The sequence below is a fragment of the Anabrus simplex genome, chromosome 3 (assembly GCF_040414725.1).
Source record: "Anabrus simplex isolate iqAnaSimp1 chromosome 3, ASM4041472v1, whole genome shotgun sequence".
NCBI classification, from domain to species: domain Eukaryota; kingdom Metazoa; phylum Arthropoda; class Insecta; order Orthoptera; family Tettigoniidae; genus Anabrus; species Anabrus simplex.
Genome location: NC_090267.1, coordinates 363,705,488 through 363,733,179, shown reverse-complemented (window position 1 = coordinate 363,733,179; position 27,692 = coordinate 363,705,488). Strand labels below are relative to the sequence as shown.

At 43.0% G+C, this 27,692-nt stretch overlaps 1 protein-coding gene and 1 non-coding gene across 2 annotated transcripts in view; both read left to right on the top strand.

Annotated features, from left to right (window-relative positions):
- Positions 1 to 27,692, top strand: part of Sox15 (Sox box protein 15) — a 744,791-nt gene that overhangs the window by 667,302 nt on the left and 49,797 nt on the right. The gene's annotated exons all lie outside the window — the stretch shown is intronic.
- Positions 26,651 to 26,769, top strand: LOC136867505 (5S ribosomal RNA). Its single transcript, XR_010859704.2, has one exon. It is a non-coding gene; the product is annotated as a 5S ribosomal RNA (ribosomal RNA).

The window sequence follows — 27,692 nt, the reverse complement described above, 5'->3', positions numbered from 1 at the left end:
ATTATTATTATTATTATTATTATTATTATTATTATTATTATTCTGGGAAACCAAAGTTTCAAATTAAAGTGAATATAAATTCAAAAACTGCAATATTCAAATCCTCCGACAGGTCGGCAATGTACTGTAGGTGGTTCCAGTAAATCGATAAAAGCAGCCTATTTCGTGGCTGGAGTGAAAGTTCGAATATGGCAGTCTATCTATGACAGGCAGGTACCATTGTCAGTAAACTATTAACACTATGATGGATCTCTGTATCAAGTACCAGTACGTATCGTAATATGAATGATCCAGAGGAATAACAAGATAAAGAAGAACATTATTTATCTTCCCAACTTCTCCCTGCCAATATTCAAAAAGAGATTGTTCCCTGGAAGAGGTCACTCCCCTAGACTGCACGGCACGCACACTTCCTCTCATGACCCTCCTTGGGGGATCAACAATACGTTCAAGTTTCAGGATCTTATCTCTTTGTTATAAAGGATTATTCGGTTAGATTGGCACTAACGAAGGTAGGACGAAGGTAATAAGTAGAATTTAAGAAATTGTAAATATTTTCGTAATTATTCGTTGGATTATCTTTGTGTTCTCTACAAATTCATTTTCTACAACTACTCTTCAAACCTTAACCTGGTTTAACTTTTAACCCCGTGTTACTGTCTTGAACTGATGTAAAACTCGTGGCTGTCATTGAGGTAACAAGACCATTTAGACGTACTTATAAATTGGCTATAATTCTTTATGTTCGGTGGGATCACACCCAAGAGTGATTGAATATGAGACTGCCCGCACCCTCTAGTTTAAAAGCCTACATACAAGAGGTCACTGTGGGTAAATGATGGCCGGTGTCTTTACTGAATCAGATTACAAGCCAGTGTCCCGGTAGTGATTGATGAAGCCGGAACAGAACTCGCGTATTCCCACACGGAGAGAGCGCTTACGTCACATGCAGCTCGCATTTCCTGTTGTCAAAGTGAAGTCATTAAAGGATATTGATGATGTTAGGGCCTAAGTCCAGTGGCTGCTGTCCAGAAGCTTGCAACACCTTGCAGTTGGAAGGTCTTCAAAAGTTAAACAGCTGTTCTCTCAGACTAAATTGAGTTCTTGCAGTGGAAGCGTGATATTCCTCATCTTAAAACCTAAGCATCTCATCAAACTTAGTCAATAAAGATTTTAATTGGCATCTGTCCCTCATTACCTTCAAATTAGGAACGGATATTTGATTGCTTTATTTTCCTTTTTTCAATTTCCCATGTGTTGTTCTATAACTGTTAGGAATCTACCATCGAGCAGGTAGCCACGCGGTTTGGGTCACTTAGCTATCAACTTGCATTCGGGAGATAGTGGGTTCAAATCCCACTGTCGGCAGATCTGAAGATGTTTTCAGTGGTTTCCCATTTTCACACCAGGCACGTGTTGGAGTTGTACCTTATAGCCAGAGTAGCTTCCTTCCCACTCCTATCTCTTTCCTATCCCATCGTCGCCATAAACAAGTCGGTGCGACGTAAAACAGATTGTATATATATATATATATATATATATATATATATATATATATAGGAACCTACCCACATATGCTCTTTGATTCTGTACATAATCACTTTCTTTCTCACCCTGTGCTACTCAGTTATGCACTGCTCACTAAATGCCTCCGCGCCTTCTGGTTTCGAACACGTTAAAGAACTCCTGCTGGTAAAAATTCTGACATCTCGTCAAACATTTCCAAATTAAAACATAATATCATTCACAACACAGAATGTATGAGTTAAATTTCTACCGTTAAATCACCATCGTTAAATTAGGCCTACTCAACTGCAAGAAGATGTTTTGCTTTACGTCGCATCGACACAAAGTCCTACGGCGGCAATGGGATAAGAAAGGGATAGGAATGGGAAAGAAGCAGCCGTGGCCTTAAGTAAGGTACAGCCCGGGGTAAAAATGGGAAACCACCGAAAATCATCTTCAGGGCCGCCGACAGTGGGTTTCGAACCCACTGTCTGCTGGATGCAAGCTCACAACTGCGCACCGTTAACCACACGGCCAATTCACCCCGTACTGCAAGATTTATCCCTCTTCGATATCTCTCTATGCTCAGACTTCCTGACTCTTAACAAGATCTGTACATCATTACCCAGGATATAAATGTTTGAATACACTTCCCTGTTTTATGCTCATAAATTTCAATTCTTAATTTTTACGGTAATGTACAAGAAATTCACGATTATCGGTCATCCGACATTCTGTTTTATCTGTCATTTCCATTTGACGTGCCAATTACGACGAATGGAGAAAGAAGAGCAAGTCGAATTGGTTGACCGTGGTTTAAGAGCTCTGGCGAATTGATACAGAGGAGGTAACAATGCTAAGACTAGAAAGGGACTTTGTAAAAAGTTTGAGGATGTTTCTTAATTAACGTTTCCCAATGAGATGCTGTGATTAATAACAATAGAATTTTAAGATAACGTCGAGAACTCACTACAGAAGAGAAAATACAGCATGTAGGGAAACCGAGAGGAGGATTTTGTGTGTGTGTGTGTGTGTGTGTGTGTGTGTGTCTACAGGGTCGTGTTGTGAGTTTTTACGACCGGATGCCCTTTCTGACGTCAACCTCATCAGAGGAATTGTTGAGATGAAATGAATGACGTGATTTATGATACTAGGAATGGAGAGGATGAAACCTGGTGCCGGCACATAGCGTACTCCTGTCTGGGGTCTGCTCAGGCCTTAGTGATCAGAAATTGTATACCACCACCTCACGCCACCGGCGAACATTCTGATAATTATTTCGACCAACGGGACATTCACCTGACGCTTTAATGATCATCGCTACAAGGTGGGCTAAATAGAGAGAAGGATGCATTTATTTTAAATCATCCGTTCCAAGTAGGACTCACTATCAGGATCCGGATTCTGGTACCGTGACAAACCGGTCTTCGTCTTCCTGGGCTCGATACCCGCGTCAGATTAATTCCTCTGACCTCTTCATAGGCACATAGGCCTACCATATAACTGCCCACTTCAGAAACACGCGCCAACGGCCGTAGCCGTGTTGAAACACCGGATGCCGTTCGACCTCCAAAGTTAAGCAACATTGGACGTGGTCAAGATTTGGATGGGTTGCCACGCGCTGTTGGTGCGGGGGTAAGGGAATGGAGGAGCGGAAAGGAACTGGCCACCGTTCCGTACGTAAACTCCGGCTCAGGCACACCTCTGCGGAGGTTCGGACCTGCCTTCGGACAGAATACACCCTTACCTTTCAGAAACACGCAATAGTGAATAATCCCTCTACACAAGGTTGATGTCAGGAAGGGCTCCAGCCATAAAGCAGGACCAACACCATATGGGTGACACCATCAGGGTGTGAGAAAACTGGCAGAAGGGTAAGAATTAAATCAGTGAGTGACAGTATTGTGTATAATATAAGAGGGATCGACATTTGAAGGCTGCAAGGTCAGGCTGGCATGGCGTTCTTTTAAGCCATTTAAGGAATATGCAATACACTGTCACTAGCGTATTCGATGCATCTTTCTTGAACGATATCAATTGACATGCAGGTTCTGTTCGTGTTAAACGAGTCTAGGAAATACTGCATGTACTGAACGACAAGATCACAGTTTACTCTGTGAAAGGCTTACCGGTGGCACGAGTAATCACTTAGTGTCCCCACGCTGCAAGAAGCTGAGTGCCCCCGCAATAGCCTTCAGTCCCGGGGTCAAACCTAGGCGGGAGTAGGCTTGTAGGGGTCACACTGCCACATGTTGCATAATGTGAATCATGTAAGTATATAACGCCCTGCCTTTGAACAATTATAATTTTTTATTATTATTATTATTACTGCTTATTATTACGCTTAAGTTGTAAAGGTTTTAAAGATAAGAAACATTGTATCTGCTAAAACTATTTTTAATATTGCATTTATATACCGTACTTGCACTAAAGACATCAGGATAGTCTATTTTCCATCCTATATCATTTCCTTCCTACTGCACTATGTTCCTGCCTACCCTGGCTTGAGTTCATCTCCTTATACGCTATCAATATAAGTTCAAACTAAATTTCTCCGAAGGGCGACAAAGACTAAGAGAAAATTGCCGACCTTAATCACATTCTCGGTTGCAGTAAATATCGACGTGCGTCAAGTGTGTTGCATGAAAAAATGGCCCTTATGTTTCTTTTCCTACCAGTATATGTTTATTAACGAGATCTGGTAACACTTATTTCGTACTTACATTTTTTTTTTTTAAACATAGGTCTATGACTGATCTGAAGATTTAAATTACACCTTTACTGCCGAAGCTTCTTTCTGCGTGTGCTGCGTAGTGACTAAAATGAGTGGTTTTTCCTTTTGTATTAAAATACTTCATAAATAGCCTTCCTTGGCTCAGGCGGCAGCGCGCCGGCCTCTCACCACTGGGTTCCGTGGTTCAAATCCCTGTCACTCCACATGAGATTTGTACTGGTCAAAGCGGAGGCGGGACAGGTTTTCCTCCGGGTACTCCAGTTTTCCCTATCATCTTTTCATTTCATTTCATCCGTCACTTATTATTGATTGCCTCAGAGGAGTGTGACAGGCTTCGGCAGCCGGCACAATTCGTAGCCTCGCCGCTAGATAGGGGCTTCATTCATTTCATTTCTGACCCAGTTAAATGATTGGAAGCAGGCTGACGATTTTCATTGAAATACTTCATCTGTTGCATATATTTTAGACACAGTTTTATTTTATGTATTTGTTCATGATGTTTTGCTGGCTGTATGGCTACTTTCCAAATGTCAAATAATAATAATAATAATAATAATAATAATAATAATAATAATAATAATAATAATAATAATAATAAATTTCTAGATATAAATGAAATGTATAATTATATTTACAGTGACGATTCCAGTAAGTGTTAATCAGTTTGCAAGGTGAAGCGTTAGTAAATAGTCGAACTTTCGTGAAGGCGTGGGAACTTTCGGGAGAGGGGTAGCGGGTGATGCTAAACCCCCTGGACTCCCCATCTTATTATGTTTTTGTTTGCCACTTTTCATTGTAACATGGAGGAAAGAGTTCTTCAGAGTTCACTCACATTCCAAATGCAGAAGTGCTTGTTAACCACAAAATTCATCGGTCCTTTTACGGAGCTACCGTCAGATCATCTGTGACATGGAGCAAGTTGGCTGTGCGTTTCACGTTATGTATCTGTGAGCTTGCACTCGATAGATGGTAGATTCGAACCCGACTATCGGCAGCCTTCCGTGATTTCTCATTTTTACACCAGGCAATGCTGGGCCTGAATCCAGTCCTATCCTACCGTCGTCATAAGACGTGTCTGAGTCTGTGCGGCATAAAACGAATAGCGTCTATATATAAAAAATAAAGAGTTTTGCCTGTACATTGCTCAGAATTTAAAAAGGATGGTATTTCTGTATCGATCGTGTCCACAGTAACAAGGAAATGCACTTTCTAATTTTCAGTAACGTCCGTCCGTCTGTCTCATCACGAGAAAACGATTGAAGAGAATTTAATGAAAATCGGTATGCAAAGTTGGGGAATAAGTCGTCACAATATATGCCATAAATAATTCTGTTCACGCTGACAGAAATGGTAGTTTAGTGGAAGGCCTAAAATGTAATTCTCATTTTATGTTCTTAGTGGTCGTATTGATAAATAGGCCTACTACATAAATAAAGGAATAATAATTTCGTGTAGCTATTTCTAGCCGAGTACAGTCCTTGTAAGGCAGACCCTCCGTTGAGGGTGGGCGGCATCTGCCATGTGTAGGTAGCTGCGTGTTATTGTGGTGGAGGATAGTGTTGTGTGTGGTGTGCGAGTTGCAGGGATGTTGGGGACAGCACAAAGACACAGCCCCCGGGCCATTGGAATTAACCAATGAAGGTTAAAATCGCCGACCCGGCCGGGAGTCGAACCCGGCACCCTCTGCACCGAAGGCCAGTACGCTGACCATTCAGCCAACGAGTCTGACATAAATAAATAAAGTTATATAGTATTAAATTTCCGATCATTTATGTCTTATACATTTTTACCATAAAAATGAGTAAACAGAATTTAATGGAATTCGGTGTGTTAAGTCGGAGAATAAGGAACTACAGTCTACGCTATAAATCATTTTATGAGACGCCCTAATATCACAGAGTCGAAAGAAAACTAAATGTGAAGCCCTACAACAAAGAAAGCTCATAAAAATGATCAACAATAGCATTACATTGACCATTGTTGTGATGTACTTTCTGTCTTCTGCTGCTAGTCATCTCCGATAGATAGGTTTACTACTGCGTATCGAGTATTCTTTTTTTTTTTTTTTTAATTTGTGTTATACGTCGCACCGACGCAGATAGGTCTTATGCCGGCTGAGTGGCTCAGACGGTTAAGGCGCTGGCCTTCTGACCCCCACTTGGCAGGTTCGATCCTGGCTCAGTCCGGTGGTATTTGAATGTGCTCAAATACGTCAGCCTCGTGTCGGTCGATTTACTGGCACGTAAAAGAACTCCTGCGGGACTAAATTCCGTACCTCGGCGTCTCCGAAAACCGTAAAAGAGTAGTTAGTGGGACGTAAAACAAATAACATTATTATAGGTCTTATGGCGACGATTGGATAGGAAAGGGCTAGTAGTGTGCAGGAAGCGACCTTGGCCTTGATTAAGGTGTGAAAATAGGAAACCACGGAATACCATCTTCAGGGCTGCCGACAGTGGGTTTCGAATCCACTATCTCCCGGATGCAAGCTCACAGTTGAGCGCCCCTAACCACACGGCCAACTCGCCCGGTCGTACGGAGTGCAACAGCCTGCCTGGATATTGGCGGGAAGTAGCTGGGGAGTTAGATAACTTTCTTGTTTAGCATGCCATTCCTCTGGCTCAAATTTGCTGATAGGTACTACTGGTACGTAACACATTGGTTCATCATAGCATTCGAGCTATTCAATCCCTACTCTGAGGCCCTGATTTGAATGAGCAGTGTACATATTTAACGGAATAATGGCAGAGGAGTGTTCACGGCTGTCTGCAGCCTAGTCATTCCGGCTCTAGAATTGATCGAGTATTTTATATGGTAACATTGCTTTTAATCGCTACATTCCTACTGACGTTTTTGTAATGACCTATGTTGACTTCAGTCAGGAAAACCACAAAGACAGTCTCTTTCTGAGAATCCCGTAGCGAAGCACAGGTACATCAGCTAGTTAAAAATAAAATTCCTTATCAACTCCTCCTTACTGACCTTAGATCTTACCAGCCCTAGCTCGAGTTTAACCTTCGTTCAGGCTCCCAATAGTTCAAACTCAATCAATCAATACTGATCTGCATTTAGGGCAGTCGCCCAGGTGGTAGATTCCCTATCTGTTGTTTTCCTAGCCTTTTCCTAAATGATTTCAAAGAAATTGGAAATTTATTGAACGTCTGCCTTGGTAAGTTATTCCAATCCCTAATTCCCCTTCCTATAAATGAGTATTTGCCCCAGTTTGTCCTCTTGAATTCCAACTTTATCTTCATATTGTGATCTTTCCTACTTTTATAAACGGCACTCGAACTTATTCGTCTACTAATGTCATTCCACGCCATCTCTCCGCTGACAGCTCGGAACATACCACTTAGTCGAGCAGCTCTTCTTTCTCTCAATTCTTCCCAACCCAAACTTTGCAACATTTTTGCAACGCTACTCTTTTGTCGGAAATCACCCAGAACAAATCGAGCTGCTTTTCTTTGGATTTTTTCCTATTCTATGAGGTACCTGTTTCAAAAATGAATAATGATATATTTTACGTCCCACTAACTACTTTTTACGTTTTTCGAAGACGCCGAGGTGCCGGAAGTTTGTCCCGCAGGAGTTCGTTTACGTACCAGTAAATTTACCGACACGAGACTGATGTATTTGAAAACGTATGAAGAAGATGACTTGGATGCCACACTGTTACACAGAAAGAATACCATATTAAATTATACAATCTAACAGTCGTCAGGACAGAACTTCTTCCAGGATTCACACAGGAGTTTGCAGTATATTGCGTTGTATCGTTCACAAAGACTTCCACAACGATCACATACACAGTCCGGTCCTGGCTCATGTGCACTGAACAAGCAAACTTTTTCGTGGGGCCTTAGGGTTGGAAGGTTTTGTTTGTGCATCGTCAGCTTGGTTTGCATTAAAATGCACGGAAATAGTAATATCCGTGTTTTCAGTTATCCGTTCGAATTTGTCCCGGATAATTGAGAGTTTCCCATAGTAAAAAAAAAAGGAAAAACTACAAGCTTGCTTTCCATAGACACAGAACCGTCTTCGAAATGAAACAGTTAACTTTGACGCTGTACATGACTTGCAAGGTATTTACACTGATAAGAACTGAGCAGTAAGACAGCCTGCCCGGGTAACGTAGTGCAGTACATGTGCCGCCCTGTCGCTCTGTTAAGTGAGTATCGTGGTCGAGAACAGCCAGCCCACGTGACCCCGTGCGGCTGCGATAAGCGAAATATGCAACCGGTGTAAGCCATTAGCTTAACTCACATTGAGTAGCGCCATAAGCTGAGCTTTCCAACATTTTCCTCTGCGCACCGCTCTCGTATGCCACGTCTCTGCACATTTGGTTTAGAAACCAAGCGTGAAGTTTTACGTGGTACGTTTGAATGAAACATTTATTGCAGCCAATGGCCATTGTGAATAAAGAATTACACAGTTTTACGTGGCCGCAGCGCGTCGGGTTCCGTGGTTCAAATCCCGGTCACTCCATGTGAGATTTGTGCTGGACAAAGCGAAGGCGGGACAGGTTTTCCCGGTTTTCCGGTTTTCCCTGTCATCTTTCACTCCAGCAACACTCCAATATCATTTCAGTTCATCTGTCAGTCACTAATCATTGCAACAGAGGAGTGCGACAAGCTTCGGAAGCCGGCACAATTCCTATCCTCGCCGCAAGATGGGTCTTCATTCATTCCATCTCTGACCTGGTCACTGACTGGAAAACAGATTGTAGGTTTTCATTACAATTCTAGTATAACACAGAAATAATACCATATTAAAATATACAAACTAACAGTCGTCAGGACATAATTTGCAGTACATTGCGTGGTATCGTTCACAAAGATTTCCACAACGATCACATACACAGTCCGGTCCAGTTTATGATGAAAACCATGAACGACGAACCTAGTGACTATATATCTTAAGTCGTACCCTATGCGCATCTAGTCTCCATAAACCATTGCATCAGTGGCATAAAAGTCTCTTCATATGTTCCTTTTTAATTGTAGTGGTTTTTGGAGACGTAGTTTCTCCAAGTAGAATAGTTCCCTTGTCAGCTCGTAAGACAGTCATGAAAGAGTGCACTTTGAAACACACAAAATCCTGTCCAAGAAAGTCGCTTTAACTTTTTTCTAATAGCGCTAAGAGCTGCTTCTTTAGATATGGAGAAACCTCTTGTTTTACGTACAATCTGAAACATACGAAAGTGACTATCATTTGAAAAATGCCACTTACGTACTTGGTTTAGAAGGGTGCGAGCTGACAGATTCGTGGCAAAACGATGCTGCTTAATCAGCATTTACTTTTTAAAAACCAAACCAAACCAAACCCCATGGCACTACAGCCCTTGAAGGGCCTTGGCCTACCAAGCGACCGCTGCTCAGCCCGAAGGCCTGCAGATTACGAGGTGCCGTGTGGTCAGCACGACGAATCCTCTCGGCCGTTATTCTTGGCTTTCTAGACCGGGGCCGCCATCTCACCGTCAGATAGCTCCTCAATTCTAATCACGCAGGCTGAGTGGACCTCAAACCGGCCCTCAGGTCCAGGTAAAAATCCCTGACCTGGCCGGAAATCGAACCCGGGGCCTCCAGGTAAGATGCAGGCACGCTACCCCTACACCACGGTGCCGGCACTTTTTAAAAACAGTTTTCGTCAAAACCTCGTACTGCACCCTTTTAATACGGGTGCAATACATAGCATTCTTTATATTTTTTGAAACAGTTAAAATGCACAGATATGTAAATGGTTGTTAATATTTTTATAACTTAGACATTAAGTAGGAAGTAATCTTAAAACATTTTACTCCTAACTTGTTTGGATTGGGATTGGATCCGATAAGAACATGTTTTTCTTAAAATCCTTTGACGAACGAAGTTAAAAATGTCTCTTGGTGGTTTCTTCTGTGCCCTAGGTATTAAATAAGGTCTGAAAGAAACATTTACCCATCGCGGGGTTAAAGAGGAAGGTAGGACTCAAAAAGATATCGTCCTTCTGAAACCGTTTGGCGTACGAAATTGAAATTTCACATGATAGTCATACGCCACGTCTTTGCACATTTGCTTTACGTAGCAGCTGATGCACAGAAAAATCCCACTTACGTACTTGGTTTAAAATGGTAAGAGCTGATAGATTCGTGAAAAAACAGCGCTGCTTAATCCAGTAGATGTTAAGTAACTAGAAAAGGGTTTTCAAATATTCCTATTCTACAGTGTTGACATGAGGTTTAGATTCCATTTTTTTTCTAGTTTTACGTCGCACCAACACAGATAGGTCTTACAGCGACGATGGGTCAGGAAAGGGCTAGGAGTGGGACGGAAGCGACCGTGACCTTAATTAAGGTACAGCCCCAGCATTTGCCTGGTGTGAAAATGGGAAACCACGGAAAACCATTTTCAGTGCTGCCGACAGTGGGGTTCGAACCTACTATCTCCCGAATACTGGACACTGGCCGCACTTAAGCGACTGCAGCTATCGAGCTCTGTGATTCCAAAATAAAACCGCTTACGAATTGAGGGTGTATTCTAGAAGCTCCACCAATATTGAATGTCTACCCCTTACTTTCGTTTCGTGATACGGTGTCGAGGATGAGGCGAGATGAGATTACGTAGCATAGGCCTTTCCTGGCGCCAACCTCTGTTGAAGAGTTAATGAAGATAACATGAATGATGGTGAATGAAACTGGATGTAAAGGTGGAAGGAATCGGCTGCGGCCTATGAACAGGAACTGTCCCGGTATTTGCCTGAAAGTGAAAATTGGAAACCACAGAAAACCATTCGCAGGACAGTCGGCGGTGTGGGGTTCGAACCCACTAATCTCCCGAATGCAGAGCCGTAGGGTGTAAACACGCGCGGCCAATCTGCTCGGTAAACACCACAGACAATGAGATCCCAAAAATGTGCTTACTCCTTGCTTTTAGGGGCTACCTGGCCGAGGCGGTAAAGGCGTGCTCGGTTCGCCCGGAAGGACGTGGGTTCGAATCCCCGTCAGGAAGTCGTAAAATTTAAGAAACGAGATTTCCACTTCCGGAGGTGCACATAGCAGCCCTGAGGTTCACTCAGCCTACACTAAAAATGAGTACCAGGTTAATTCCTGGGGGCAAAGGCGGTCGGGCGTAGAGCTAACCACTCTACCCCAACAAGTGTCGAATTTACGGCTAGTGGAAGCCTTTACCTTCCACCCCACCAAAGGCCTTCATGGCCTGTACGGAGATTACCTTACTTTTACTTATGCCAAGTATCAACTACCAAGCTCGGATATCATTGTTTTTAATTACACAGTATTTCCTAGACTTTTTCTAAATTATCTGGGTCGGCACTAATACGGATTAAATCTAGTTTTACAACCGGAGGCCCTTCCTGGCCCCTAATCTACGTAGAGGAATGTGTGCATTGTTTTTGCGGTGGTTGGTAGTTTTATGTGTTACATGTATTAGGACGACCATGGACGCCAGAAGCTGAGATAAAGGAATTAACCAAACGCGGATAAAATTCCAGGCATGGCCGGGGAACCGAACCCTGGGCCATTTGATGTCCATTCAGTCAAGAAGGTGGAGTTCTTGCTTTGTTAAAATTACATACATATTTAAATGTGTTTATAATTAAGCGTATTGCTACTGTTATTACTGTTTTATTCTAATTTCCTGTTATGATGGGCCTTAAGAGTGTTTAAAATGCTCAAATCTATATCAATTTTAGGAGGTCCGCTGTCTGTAATTTCGTTTATTTTGCCAATTTTACAGATATTTATCCGTTTTAAGTCAACTTAAGACCGTATCAGTAGTTTTCATTTTTCGTGTGTCTGTTCCACCATCACGGTGAAACGGCTGGATAGATCTCGACCCAACTTCATATTTAGAGTATATTCATCCCAAGGAGGGCTTCGATATGCATATGACTTCAAAATATCTGGAGGCGGGGGGGTTCACAGGAAAACCAGAACAGCTTTCTTCCATTTCCTCTTACACTATTGATTTTCTGTAAAAATCCGTGGACTACATGTGGAACGTCCCTTCATTGTAAACATTTTTTGTTATGAACATAATTTCGCTTGTTTTTCAAATGACGGAGAAACATGCTATTTTCGGCGGGTCTCATGCTCTGCATTGAGTGCCCGAGAGGCCGACAACGAACCTACAGGTTACCATGGCAACGTCTCTGACTGCTTGCCAGCAGGGAAGTAACGTGTTGCCATTTTAGTCATCATTCCTGTGAACTCGTGGTTGTTCCTTGGGTAGAAAGCAAGTGAGACGTTAATCGGCCATTTTGGGGGATATTGGCGGAATACCGTTGGAGGTTGTCCTCGGATAGCAGTGAGGGGCGATATTAATATGTGAACAGTACTGCGGAGTGTAGCCCATTATTTCACACAGTAAGGTGTTTTCTGGTATTTGCTATCATTTTTACTGTATTTCTATTCTACTTCTGTTTTCCGCTTTAATTTCTTGCCCCTGCCTTACCTCTTTAGGCTTAAGTCATTCTCTTATCTGTTTATCTAAGAATCCATGCACATAAATTTCACCTCTGTTACCACCTTCTTATATCCGTAACTCATACCATCACAATTTATTGAGGGGTATTTTATTTTCGAATACATCCACTTGGTATTTAAGTATTTGTCCAATCCGACTGTCCTCATCTACATTCGGAAGACAAGTGGGTTGGAACCCCACCGTCGGCTGTCCTATCCTATTCACAGACCACAGACGATTCCTTCCACCTCCTTGCGCAATTTCATTTATCATGTTCATTAGCTCCTCAACCCAGATTGGCGTTAGGAAGAGCATCTCACCGTAAAAGCGTGCCATATATTTCATCTCGCCTCTTTCTCCACCCCATATTGGGAAATGGGACTAAGCAATAGACAGACATACGATTTCATTATGGACGGCTTTGCCTTTCAGTCTTCAACCTGCAAGTCCCTGTGACTTAACTAATATTTTATCTTTCAACATTACCTGATGTTACTGCAATTACCGCGCTGTATTACGAGCTAGAAAAAACAGATTAATCGAAGAAATCTCTGATGTCTTTACACATCTCACATTTCGGAGCCTCCTCCTTAAAAAGCAAAAGTCTCACTTGATAAAAATGCCATTAAGTACCGTGATTCTGTGACTTGTCATCGTAACGATCTAAATTATCAATGGCAAGCCGCAGCCGACATAGAGGGAAATAATTACGAGTGGAGTCCTTGCGCTTTGTTCAGCGCGCTCTCTCATTCATCATAACCATCTCGAGCGTGCCGCGTTGCTGGCATTCCAGAAATAACTTCATTACCTCACTTCTCCCAAATTCCTTAATTATGGCCAGCATATCAGCTTGTAAAGGTTGAAATGGTCAACCCATTCTGTCTCAGCTGAGAATATCTGTCCATTATTTTAGATTAATTATCCATTAAAACATAGCTGCATTTTTGAGAAATATGAAAGAAATGTGCTTTCGGACAAAATTATATATATTAAAATTGTCTTTACGTCGCACCAACACAGATAGGTGTTATCGCGACGATGGAATAAGAAAGGCCTAGAAGTGGGAAGGAAGCGGCCGTTGCCTTAAAGCAGAGCCCCAGTATTTGGCTGGTATGAAAATGGGAAACCATGGAAAACCATCTGCAGGGCTGCAGACAGTGGGGTTCGAACCCACTATCTCCCGAATGCAAGCTCACAGCTGCCCGACCCTAACCGCTCGGCGAATTCGCTGGGTAAGGGGAGAAACAGCGAAAAGATTGGCCTATATGAAAGTTTCTCGAAGATATTAGTGTGATTTCCGCGGGAATGAATATATGTTTGAACGAAAGAATTTTGGAAAGGCAATATTTTGAAGATCGTGTAAATAATTATCTTAACTCCTTTAACAAACTTTTGAAACGAGATCAATTTGGAAAGGCAGTTTGAGACAATGGTGTTTAAATAAATCTCCCCTTAAGTTAAGGTATACAGTATTTTATGAACTCTTAGAGTCACTAGTTCTGAATCACCCCTCATCGAACGGGACATTTCTGACAAGAGTTGTATGAGCACAGCAGCAGTTTCTTGGAGACAGAAAGCCAAGCCTAGCCCTAATGATGGATGTGCTGTATTAGGCTAAATTATCGGCCTTGGGAGCCGCCCTAAAGCCATCTTAAGGCCAAGCAGGCACCGCACCCGGCTTAGGGCCCAGCTGTAGGGCGGTCCACTGGCTTTATAGTAATGAAGATCGTTATTAGCGGCGATGTTGTGACCTGCTTACAGCCAGTCCACAACACAGGCACCGGAGACTGAACCCCTTTCTAATCTGCTTCAAAAATCAGGCAAGCGCCTAGACTTCCTCGTATAGGACAGCTATACTACTCTATCAGTTTGCTATACAGAATGTAAGAAAATGACATCAATTAATCGCCGGCAGAGACAGACACCAACCCTCTAGCTCGCAGTTTTTATCCACGTTCAATCAAAATAAGTAAAGTTTTAGGAGGTCCGCTGTCTAATTTCGTTTGTTTTGCCAATTTTTCAGATATTTGTCCGCTTTAGGTCAACTCAAGACCGTGTCAGCGGTTTTTATTTTTCGTGCCTGTTAGTTTGTTCAACCATCATGGCGAAACGACTGGATAGATCTCAACCAAACTTCATATTTAGAGCATACTCATCCCGAGAAAGGTTTCGATATGCATATCACTTAAAATTTTTGAATAGACGGGGGTTTATACGAAAACCAGAACAGTTTTCTTCAAATTTTTCTTACACTATTGATTTTCAGTAAAATCCGTGGACTATATGTGGAACGTCGCTTCATTATAAACAACTTCTGTTATGCACATAATTTCGCTTACTCTTCAAATGACAGAGAAACATACCATTTTCTGCGCGTCTCATGCTCTGCATTGAGTGCCCGATAGACCGGCAACGATACTACAGGTTACCATGGCAACGTCTCTGACTGCTTGCCAGCAGGGAAGTAACATGTTGCCATTTTCGTCATCATTCCTGTAAACTCTAAACTCGTGGTTGTTCCTTGGGTAGAAAGCAAGAGAGATGTTAATCGTCCATTTCGCGGGATATTGGCGGGATACCGTTGGAGGTTACAATCGTCCTCGGATAGCACTAAGGGGCGTTGTTAATATTGGAAAAATTCTGCGGAGTGTAGCCAGTTATTTCACTCCGTAAGGTATTTTCTGGTAGGTTATTTGCTATCATTTTTATTGCATTTCTATTCTACTTCTGTTGTCCCCTTTAATTTCTTGCCTCTGCCTTGCCTTTTTCGGCTTAAGTCATCCTCTTGTCTGTTTAACTAAGAATCCATGCGGCTAAATTTCTCCTCTGTTACCGCCTTCTTATATCCGTAACTCATACCATCACAATTTATTGAGGGGTATTTTCTTTTCCAATACATCTACTTGGTATTTACGTATTTGTCCTATCCGACTGTCCTCAGTTATAATCCCATTTCCTATTAGTTTAAACTTTCTTAACCGTGTTACTTTCTTCCTTAATTTATCCGTGTGTATGCAATTTCTTATCCCAAAACCTGGACACACTGTTCTTTGAGGAAAAATTCCAAGCTGTTCAACTGTATAAGTTTTGGCCCCGGAAAATATCGAAATATGGATGTATTTTAATGACTGGGCTGACCTTTATTTCGGGGTAGTTTTTTTTATGAACGGTAAGTCGTATTACAAATCTGATAACAGAATTGCAGTTCAATTTGGCGAGATCTACAGCTATGGCCCTATGATTTATTGTCGTATTTCGATTGTTGATACGTTATATAGCGCTGCATTTCTCGATTATAATCAAATATCTCCAACTCGATTGTGACTGGCATTAGGAAAAGGGGTTTGTCTTCATAATGAAAACTCCATCTCTACTGTGAATGGCGATTGCGAAGTGAGCCTGCCGTTATTGTAGAAACTCCCGAACTGGATTGTAATGGCAGTAGGGAATGTGGCCTGTCATTGTCAAAACTTCTCCGATGCCTACCTTACGTCGGAAACAATGTATGGCGTCCTCCCTGTTTTGTTTTTCGGATAGCTCTAAGAGACATGCAATTTGATATAATCTTACTCACTGGCTTTACAGTAATTTACGGAGAAATCCGTATACAATGTAGAATACCGTAGCGAAGCACGAGTACATTTACTAGTTGATAATATGGCTGTGAGCTTGCATTCGAAGATCGTCGGCTTGAATCCTACAGCCCTGAGGATTGTTTTCCGTACTTTCCCCATTATATGTTAGGTATTCAGCCCAAAGACTGATTTGATCCTCAAAGGCTCCACCATCAGCTGTCATAGATGGCCTAGGTCTAGACAAATGAGTGAGATAGTTTCCCGTTACTTTCCTCACCAAGCCAGAACTTGCTATTACATCAGTCTGACGAGGCCACTGAAATTCACGCACCATTCATAGCACGGAGTGAATGGCATTACTAACATCGCTCATATCTCAGCCACTTTCCTATCGTCAAAGCCAGGAAACTTTCCCATTCACACCCAACAAGATGCTGGCCACGACTGCGACCTTTCCAGTCAGAGTTCCTTTACGTCCTTGCGCGGTGAAAAACCTCCGCTGTGTTAGCACGACGATAAACCACGAGCATAAATTAAACTAAAATGATATTGCATGTGAATCTGGAAGAACGCTGCGAGTTAGAGCGTTGGTTTTTATTCTCTTCTCAACTGTCCTAATCCCCTCCTATCACGGCCTTTTCTTATTTTCCTCCTAATAGGCCTATATGCGACCACGCTTTTTGAAGTTTTGGCTTTGATCTTACCTAATATTATCGCATCTTCTCCCTGTGTGCCTCCTCTTCTTTCGACCAGGAGGAACCTTTCTTCCTTACTGGTTTTTCTGGAAATCACGGACTTTCTTTAGGATCTGCCTCACAGCCTGTCTGTTTTGTAAATCTAACAACCCCAATTCTTTAATGTCCTCCTCTGTCTCCATCAGCCACACGGTACGGACTTTTTGTTTTACCAGCAGGAAAATATATAGGCTATCATAATTAATAACAGCTAACAATATAGCCAACACTAGTCAAAATAGTCAACAATGGATGCTCCCAGAGCCACTGAGATCATTAAATACAATGCCAAGTTTACACTAGCTTCCACTGGGAAATTATAACTCATTAAAATCGCGAAGGTTTGCATGGATCGTCCAACTGGAGCAACTAGATAGCCATCCTCTCTTAACTCTAACCAGAAGCGGGAAAAGAGGATATTCTGGAAAAATCAAACTGTCGCTAAAAGAAAAGAAAGGGCCAAGGTGGCTGCAAAAATGAGATACGGTATTTCTAAGCAAGCTTGTAGCCGAATGGGACTGCTGATAGCGTTATCAGTCACGGGATCACCATTATAACGTGGAATCCGAAGCAAAAGGACAGGACTTTTCATTTCGAAATCCTTATGCGCATTAGCCGCTGTTCGAAGTGTAGCCTCCTTGTTGAGAAGCCAGTGGACTCTACCACTCGGCTATCACGCCCCGTGAAAGACTACTAATGGTTCAGTAAACTGAACTAATATCGTTGGAGCCGGAAGAAAATAGTTTACCAAAATAGGAGCCTGGCTCCAGTAAGAGGGAGGAATTCCAAGTCTCAGCTATGGGTCTGGTGGTCGTCAGTCCACTCTTCCAAGATGAGACTTTCTGGGGAACCATTCCCTTTAATTGCCTTTCATGGTAGGCAGGGGATACCAAGGATGTAGGCAAGCAAGTAAGCTTGCCGTTTTACGTGCCTCAGATGGGAAGCGCTGACTTCTGAGTCCAAGATTTCGGGGTCGTTCTCCTTTAAATCGGGTGGTAGGCCTACTTAAATGTGCTCAAATACGCCGGCTTCGTAAAAGACCTCTTTCGGGACAAAAATTATTATTATTATTATTATTATTATTATTATTATTATTATTATTATTATTATTATTACACGTGACAGTTAACATCATGATCGCATCCGAGGGAACTCCAGTTTTACACGAAGTTCGAACAACAGGGAGTGGTTTTCCTTCTCAGAAAGCGTACATTTATTGGGCGGGTTTCGAACAGCGGGCACCTTGGTGAGGATGTCACCCAGCTATCACGCTACCAAGGATGTATTCTATGCCCTCACCCCTATCATGTGTGGGTATAGAACACGTGATTTTGTTTACTTGGGAGATAATGAGATCTTACATAACTTTATGGCTTACTGTCACTTCTTTTCACATGAGAATTTCCTTTTCTTATCGCAAATTTATAACTGCACGTAACGGATGGTGTAATCGGGCATTTCACATGCAGTATTCCTCTCCTCTTTTTCCCTTCTTTCTTTCTTTCTTCCTTCCTTCCTTCCTTCCTTCCTTCCTTATAAAGGCATGGACGGTGAAAGAAGTGAGGTACAGAGATATAAAAATAATAATAATAATAATAATAATAATAATAATAATAATAATAATAATTTTACGTACCAAAAAGCCAAATCCCATGGCGCAAGAGCCCCGAAGAGCCATGGTCTATAAAGCGACCTCTACTCAGCCCGAAGGCCAGCAGATTACGAGACGTCGTGTGGTTAGCACGACATTTTCGGCCTTTTTTTTTTTTTTTGCTTTCTAGACCGCGGCCGCTATCTCACCATCAGATAGCTCGTCAGTTGTAATTACGTGGATTGAGCGGACCTCGAACTAGCTTACAGATCCAGGTAAATATCCCTGACCTGGCCGGGAATCAAACTCAATACCTCCAGGTAAGATGAAGACACGCTATCCCTACACTAGTACTATTTGTATTCCTCCCCTGAAGGGGAAGGCGGGCCTCCTAGACGGTGACGCCGTCTCTCAGGCCGGGAGATTTGTGTCGGACAACGTGAGAGGGTTGGCGGCCGTGGTCTATACTAGGAACTGTCCCGGGATTCACTTTAGTGCAGGAGAGTGGAAAACCACGGGAAACCATTCTCAGGACAGCCGACTGTGGGGACCAGCCTTACACCGCGGGGGCGGCAGTTGTACGTACCGCGAACTACTTTTACGGTTTTCTGAGACGCTGGGGTGCCGGAATTTTGTCCTGGTAGATTTCGTTTACTTGCCGGTATATTGTATCTACAGACACGAAGCTTCCGTATTTCAGCACTTACAAATACCATACACTTCCAATTGTTTGAACTCCATATGTCCGAATCGATTTTCATGACAGTGCAATGATCTTTGCAGCAGCCGCCCCCCTCTCGTACCCCATGACTGCAATGTAAACAGTTCCTTTCAATATTTCATTGTGTCAGGAACTGTAGGTCTTTTAATATATGTAGTAACAATACAGTAGCATGTTGTTACACTGAAGTTCACTTATGTAGCGGTATTTCTGAATATCCAGATCATGCTAATCCCCAGTTACTTCGGATAATTGGAGTTCTACTGTGCCATCAGACTGAGCTGGCATCGAACCTCACAACTAGGTCTAGGCCTGTGGTTCTACCGTCTAAGCCACTCAGCCCGGCAGGTGTGAAGAGGCATTAGGGGACATTACACGCTCTCGAAGCCGCTGCTGCTGTTATAGACACTGGTCTGAACATTTTCTCGAACTAGTGTAGTAATTGAATAGCATTCCAGAGTTTCAGATTGGAAACTCTTGACTCCGTTGGCCCGTGATATGATCCTGCCCGTGGGACAGGCCGTTCACTTGTTGAGCAACACCGTGCTGGAAAGCGCATTACCACGCGTGCTCAGAGGTTATTGCGGTTATGCTACTAGTCTGTACCAGAGCACGCTTCATTGACTGCCACTCGGCAGTTTGCATTTCGTCAGAAACGGGGTTAAACTCAACTCATCTGTGTCAGCGTTTATCCCGTCACTTCCTGATTTATACTGTTCAAGGACGTGTCACCTGGTCCAAGAAGTTCACCTTTGGAATGGACGGCATTATCCTCGCAAATATAATAAATGCGAAGATGGGTTTGTATGTTTGTAAAACTATGTCTGAATGACTATTTATTTATTTATTTATTTATTTATTTATTTATTTATTTATTTTACACTGGTCGGTCTGATTAGCTCCCATCCGCTGAGGCCCGGGTTCGATTCCCGGCTCTGCTACGAAATTAGAAAAAGTGGTAGAGGACAGGAACGGGGTCCACTCAGCCTCAGGAGGTCAACTGAGTAAAGTGGGGTTCGATTCCCACCTCAGCCATCCTCGAAGTGGTTTTTCGTGGTTTCGTGGTTTCCCAATTCTCCTCCAGGCAAATGCCAGGATTGTACCTACCTTAAGGCGTATTTAGAATTCAATTCAATTCAATTTCAATTTCCTATTAAAATATTCATGTACATTTTCTTCGTAACTCAAAAAGGATTTAACAATACACATAACTCTTACTAGAAGATAATAATAATAATAATAATAATAATAATAATAATAATAATAATAATAATAATGGTGTGTGGCCTCCGTCAGGTCTTTCGCGTTGACACCTTATAGGCGACCTGCACGTCCGTGTGAATGGGACCCTCTGTATAACGAATTCTAATGCTGAAAACGGCACATACACAGCCCACAGCCAGGCCCCCCCCCCCCCGAGCCATCGGAATTAACCAATGAAGGTTAAAATCTCCAACCCGGCCGGGAATCGAAACAAGGACCCGTTGGACCAAAGGCCAGCACGCAAGGAGCCGGACTTCTTAGAAGATAAGAGAATAAGATTTATTAATTTAAAGATCACTAGGAAGTACACAATTGTTTTTTCATTTATTTCCTAGTCTATAGTTATGAGTCTCACATAGCTTGTACCACCTCTATCCGTGCGTAATACCCATGATATTGCCTTGCTATTTAAAGAGGTTTTTACGTCATTTGTCTACGCATAATCCGGTCGTCGGACGTCATGCATTTGTATCCTTTCCAGCATGTATGAAATCTTTTTTAATTGACTGGAGCCGCGTAGGGGTCAAGGTCACAAGTTTTAATGTACGGTATGTAACTGCGTGTTAGGTATTTTAAAAATAAAGAGTCTAGCGTTTCCACCACTGAGGCAGATAATATCCTCGGTTGGGGCTAGGGACGTTCCAATATACTAAAGTATCGATGTTTGATTCATCAGTCCAAAGAGTGGTTTGATGCAGCTCTCCATGCCACCCTATCGTGGGCACGCAGCTGTGAGCTTGCATCTGGGAGACAGTGGGTTCGAACACCACTGTCGACAGCCCTGAAGATGGTTTTCCGTGGTTACCCTATTTTCACACCAAGCAAATGCTGGGGCTGTTAATTAAGGCCACGGCCGCGTCCTTCCCATTCCTAGGTCTTTCCTACGAAGTCCCATCGTTGTCATAAGACCTGTCTGTGTCGGTGCGACGTAAAACTAATAGCAAAATGAATCCAACTAAACAAGTCCTGGGAGTCTTAAGATGTGTCCTATCGTTCTATGTCGTCTTCTGGTCAAATTTATTAAAATCGATCTCCTCTCACCAATTTGATTCAGTATCTCTTCATTCGTGATTCGATCTACCCATCTCACCTTCAACATTCTTCTGTAACACCACATTTCAAAAGCTCCTATTCTCTTTCTTTCTGGGCTAACTATCGTTCATGATTCACTTCGATACAATGCCGCACTCCAGACGAGAGTCTTCCAAAACATCCTTCTAATTCCTATTTCAATGTTCGAAGTGAGCAAATTTCTTCGCTTAAGAAAGGCCTAGCTTGCTTGGGCCACCTGCATTTTATGCCCTTACGTCTGCCATCGTTAGTTATTTTACTACCCAAGTAACAATATTCATCCACTTCCTTCAAGACTTCATTTCCTGATCTAATATTTCCTGCATCACCTGACTTCGTTCGACTGCAAACCATTACTTTTGTTTTGTACTTATATATTTCCATCTTGTACTCTTTTTCCAAGACAGTCCATACCATTCAGCAATTTCCTCAGATGTTCTGCGGACTCAGATAGAATAAAAATATCATCTCAGGGCTTTGATTTCTTCTCCTTGAATCGTGATTCCCTTTCCAAGTTCCTTTCTGATTTCCCTTACCGCCTGTTTTGCATAAACGCTGAAAAGGGGGTGGGAGAAAACTGCAGCCTTGCCACAGTCTTTTCTGGAGTGCTGCTTCTTTTGCAAAGCCCCCAATTCTTATCACTGCAAACTTTTTTTTATACATACTGTAGATAATTCTTTTTATGTATCTGATCCCAATCATCTTCAGAATCTGATAGCTTTGTTGTGAAGTATCGATATGTCGATATTTTGAAAACAAAATATATCTCGATATTAAGTGATATTTGTTTTTGTTTTTGTTTTTTTCAAACTACAAGATTTTAAATTTTCTTTAAATTTGTGATCACGGCATTCCTACAACACACTCTCTAAGTTGCGATTAGATTCAGTAAACTGACTATGACGTTGGACAGTCCCTTCTTATTTGCGCATAGGACCGCTCTACTATAAACACTAATAAGGGGCCCATTCACAGTCGAGCCGGTTGGCGAGCCCGTCCATGTATAAAATCCACACCCCGAACCCGACTGGCTCGACGGTGACCATACACTGGCGAACCCGTTGGCGGACCAGTCCGCCGGTCTGTATTGCAAATAGTAGGTCTATGTGCATTGCCTAGTTTTTGTTATAGAGAAAGTGGGTTCGAATCCCACTGTCGGCAGCCCTGAAGATGATTTTCCCTTGGTTTTCCATTTTCACACGGGGCAAATGCTGGGACTGTACCTTAATTAAGGCCACGGCCGCTTCCTTCCAACTCCTAGGCCTTTCCTATCCCATCGTCACCATAAGACCTATCTGTGTCGGTGCGACGTAAAACCACTAGCAAAAAAAGTTTTTGTTATGGCCCAACGAAAACATTCCAAAGTGGCTGTAGCTGTTGCAGAATTTGTGCAATGATGAAGTAAAGAAGAAGAAACGTGTGTGAATGAAGGAATGGTTGAGAGATAAACTAGGATTTTCACACGTTAGCCTATTAAGAACTCTGTGCGTACAAGAACCTGCAGATTATAAGAACTTTCTGCGTACGGATAGCGACAGTTTTTGCGAACAATTGTTGGAGTTGATTCGGCCAAACATAGAGAAACAGGAGACACACATGAGAGATACCATCTGTGCTGAAGAGAGGTTAATTGTAACATTGCGATTTCTAGCGACAGGGAAAAGTTATGAAGACCTGAAATTTAGTGTAATATCTCCTCAGCTACTTGGAAAAATCATTCCTGAGACGTGTTGGGCAATCTTCGATACGTTGCAGTCGGAATATTTGCACGTAAGTGGGCCTACACAATTTCGATTGTGATGTATTATAAGATCGTTTTTATAAAACAAACCAAACCAAAAAAACCAAACCCCATGGCACTACAGCCCTTGAAGGACCTTGGCCTACCAAGCGACCGCTGCTCAGCCCGAAGGCCTGCAGATTACGAGGTGTCGTGTGGTCAGCACGACGAATCCTCTCGGCCGTTATTCTTGACTTTCTAGACCGGTTTTATAAAACAAACTCAATATTATTTTGAAAGTGATTAGTTTGGGAAATGTTATTTCACTACTAATTATGAAATACAGAAAATTCCACTGCTGTAGTAATGTATGATACATACTAACAGTATTAACAAGTGAAGTGCAGAGCCGCGAGAGTCATATATGTCATAGCACAATGGTCTATAGGCTAATATTATTTGTACGAGAGTATCGGGAGACCATGGATTCTTCTTCAAATTACTATTATTACTATTATTATTGTTGTTGTTGTTATCATTATTAGTGTTCGAATGTCGCACTAACACATGGAAGGTATTGCGTGACGCAAGGATGGGAAAGCTCCAGGACTCGCCCGGTACATTTCAATAAATTCTTCCCGGAACTGCTTATTATTCTCAAAAGTCAGTTATTTGAGGTAGGCCTAATTAACTCACACAGAAACCAAATTAAGCTACAGACGAAACCACAGTGAGCCGGTCAGGTAGTGGCCATACACACACTGACGGGTTGGCGAACCGGTCGGGTTCGCTGGTTTAGCAGTCGAACCCCCAACACGGACCCAACCTCGAGCCCAACCCTCAACAACCCCCCATACACCTTCGAGCCGGTCAGTGCGACCAAGGTCACGAACCGGCTCGCCAACCCGCTCGACTGTGAATGGGCCCCTTAAGGACTCTCGGCTCTCCTCTCCGCTCTCCTCGTCTCGCGCCTCGCAGCTTCACTTTATACACAGACTAAGGCTGTGGAAATAGGTAGAAATAGAATAGAGATGGATGTGGAAGAACCGGTTACGGTTAGAACTGATATTCGAGCACAGATGGTCTGGACATGTCCGACGGATGGAGGAAAAGCGATGACTATAGCGTTTGCTCAACTGGTCTCCACCAGGGAGACCAAGAGCAGCCTGGAGTGGAACAATTGCTGAAGCTATGCAAAGGAGAAGTCTATCCGAATAAGACTGGCAGGATAAAAATATGTGGTACCTGAGAACAGCCAACTGTTGGTAAGTGGAAACGCCTGCAAGAGTAAAACTGTAAGGAATTTACAGAAATAAGTTTGTTCCTTCGGTGTTCGTTGAGAACGAACTCGGAGGCTGGCTAGCTAGTAAACGTTACCCTGCTGACAGGTGGTGACGTGGCGGGCCCGACCCACCTGTCTCATCACGACCAAATTACTTGCTATACAGTGAGAAGTAATTAAACCAACTCCAGCTCTAATGATGCCCTCGGGGTCTATTTTGTTATATGATCTTTAAATAGGGTTGCTAACCTAAAACACAGTCCTACTGTGCCGTAGTGGCTTCAAAGAGCTATCGGGCACCCAGTCATTCTCCAGATCATGAACGTGTTACATCACAAAGGAACAGACAGAAATCAAATCTGACCACTTCGTACAAAACTGTCGTGCTGATAATAAGTGGATAACATGTTTTAAGCATTCCTAGTAGGTTAAATATCAAAGTTATTTGTAAAGTTATGAGCCTGACTGAGTGGCTCAGACTGTTGAGCTCTGGGCTTCTGACCCCAAGTTAGTAGGTTCGATCCCGTCAGCCTCCAGTCGGTACGTTTACTTGTAAGTAGAAAAGCTCCTATGGGACAAAATTCGTGCACCTCGGTGTCTTCGAAAACAGTAAAAGTTGACGGGGTGATGTAAAAACCAGTAACAGTAACTAAAAAGAAGTTTTGGTCCTCCTTCGAGATATTGGGCCACGTTGATTTTGTAACTACTGTTTGGAGCCCTTGTCGTAGTTGGGAAAGAGCACGAGTGACGAAGGGACGTCAGTCATAAAAGATAAAAATAGTGCGAAAGATGAAAGCAGGGAGCTTTACACAATTGGTATCGTAGTGGAGACTGATAATTCGGCTCTGGGATGGTCAGCCTTGAAGTTCAGTAGCTCTGCCGGATTCAGAGGCTGTCCAATAGTTTATCTTGACCCTGGTCAGTGAGTGGGACTTTTCGAACTGAAAGTGACACTCCAGTGGTTCGTATTCCACCTAAAACTGTGGCTTGTGTGCACGATAAGAGCTACTACATTAAACTCCAAACTGCCGAGTCGGAGCCTTCCCTGCAATACACGCACTCGCCCATATTGATGTGTTCGAGAGAATGTGTCCTTTATTTTTTGTAAGTTATTCACGACACAATTTCGTTATTGCGGAGAACACCAAACCAAGAAACTAAACGCTATGACACTGATGGGCCGTAAGCTGCAAAGTGAATGCTGCTCAGCCCGACACCTACTCTACAGATGAGGTGTCGTCAAATAATTCCCCTCTTCCGTTTTTCGGTAGAAGTTACGTTCTACAGTATCCTGGCCTGTGCCATGAGACAGTTGCATCCATCGAAAAATAGCAACAGGCAGGGTACATAATATAAATGTTACAAAATATTATTTCCGATTTTTAGGCATCATTCAGGTTTACTGTACGAGCTATAACAGAAGTTTTTTTTTTGTTTTTTTGTTTTTTTGTGTTTTTTTTTTTGTTAAGTCCATCAGCGGCAAGCATCACTTCTAAGGAAATATGTATCAGCCGTTGTAGTAACGAGGTAACTGGCGATGAGGGTCTCGTGATATGACAGTTTATGTACGGTGCAAAACCACATTGTTATCAGCCAATATTTGTCAGATATTGAAGATGCCAATCAAAATTAGTATGAACACACGGAAGACTAAGAGAAAAGGGAGTCTATGAAAGGAGCAAATGAAAGACTCCCTTGAATTCGGATTCACTAATATCGCTGAGACCGGGCGAGTTGGCCGTGCGCGTAGAGGCACGCGGCTGTGAGCTTGCATCCGGGAGATAGGGGGTTCGAATCCCACTGTCGGCAGCCCTGAAGATGGTTTTCCGTGGTTTCCCATTTTCACACCAGGCAAATGCTGGGGCTGTACCTTAATTAAGGCCACGGCCGCTTCCTTCCAACTCCTAGGCCTATCCTATCCCATCGTCGCCATAAGACCTATCTGTGTCAGTGCGACGTAAAGCCCCTAGCAAAAAAAAAATATCGCTGAGGCCAACGGCCATACCATGTTGAATACACCAGTTCTCGTCCGATCACCGCAGTTAAGCAACATTGAGCGTGGTCAGTACTTGGATGGGTGACCGCTTGCGAATACCACGTGCCGTTGGCTCAATTCCATTTTGCGGGCCCCGTGGTGTAGGGGTAGCGTGCCTGCCTCCTACCCAAAGGCCCCAGGTTCGATTCCCGTCCAGGTCAGGGATTTTTTACCTGGACCTGAGGGCTGGTTCGAGATCCACTCAGCTTACGTGATTAGAATTGAGGAGCTATCAGACGGTGAGATAGCGGCCCCGGTCTAGAAAGCCAACAATAACAGCCGAGAGGATTCGTCGTGCTGACCACACGACACCTTGTAATCTGCAGGCCTTCGGGCTGAGCAGCGGTCCCTTGGTAGGCCAAGACTCTTCAAGGGCTGTAGTGCCATGGGGTTTGGTTTGGAATATCGCTGAGTCGGAAGAATACTAAACGTCATAATCTACGATTTAATTCATCGTATGGCTATTAGTGCCGATGTCCGAGGACATATTCGGCTCGCCTGGTGTAGGTCTATTTGTCTCCCATGGGTGACCTGCGCATCCATATCTATCTATCTATCTATCTATCTATCTCTCTCTCTCTCTCTCTCCCTGTGTGTGTGTGTGTGTGTGTGTGTGTGTGTGTTTTAATGAGGTAGAGTGTGACCCGATATCGGCACATAGCTTACTCCTGTCGAATAACACCAAGGGTTCTGCTCAAGTTTTAACGCCTCCATCTGACGGACGAATCGCAATTAACAGTGTCTCCAGGCTTTTGGCAGGCAATTTATTTATTAGAAATTGTATACCACAACCTCTCCTCCCCTGGCGGCCAACATTCTGACTGTGAAAATTTATTTCACCAACAGGAGTCGAACTGGCTAACAACGGTACATATAGAGACTTCACGCCTTAACGATCATTGCCGCCAGGCGAACTATAACCTACGATGGCCTAAGCCCATAAAACTGGACAACTATAACAATACTGAGGATTGTCCTGTCTCTTCTGCGACCACTCA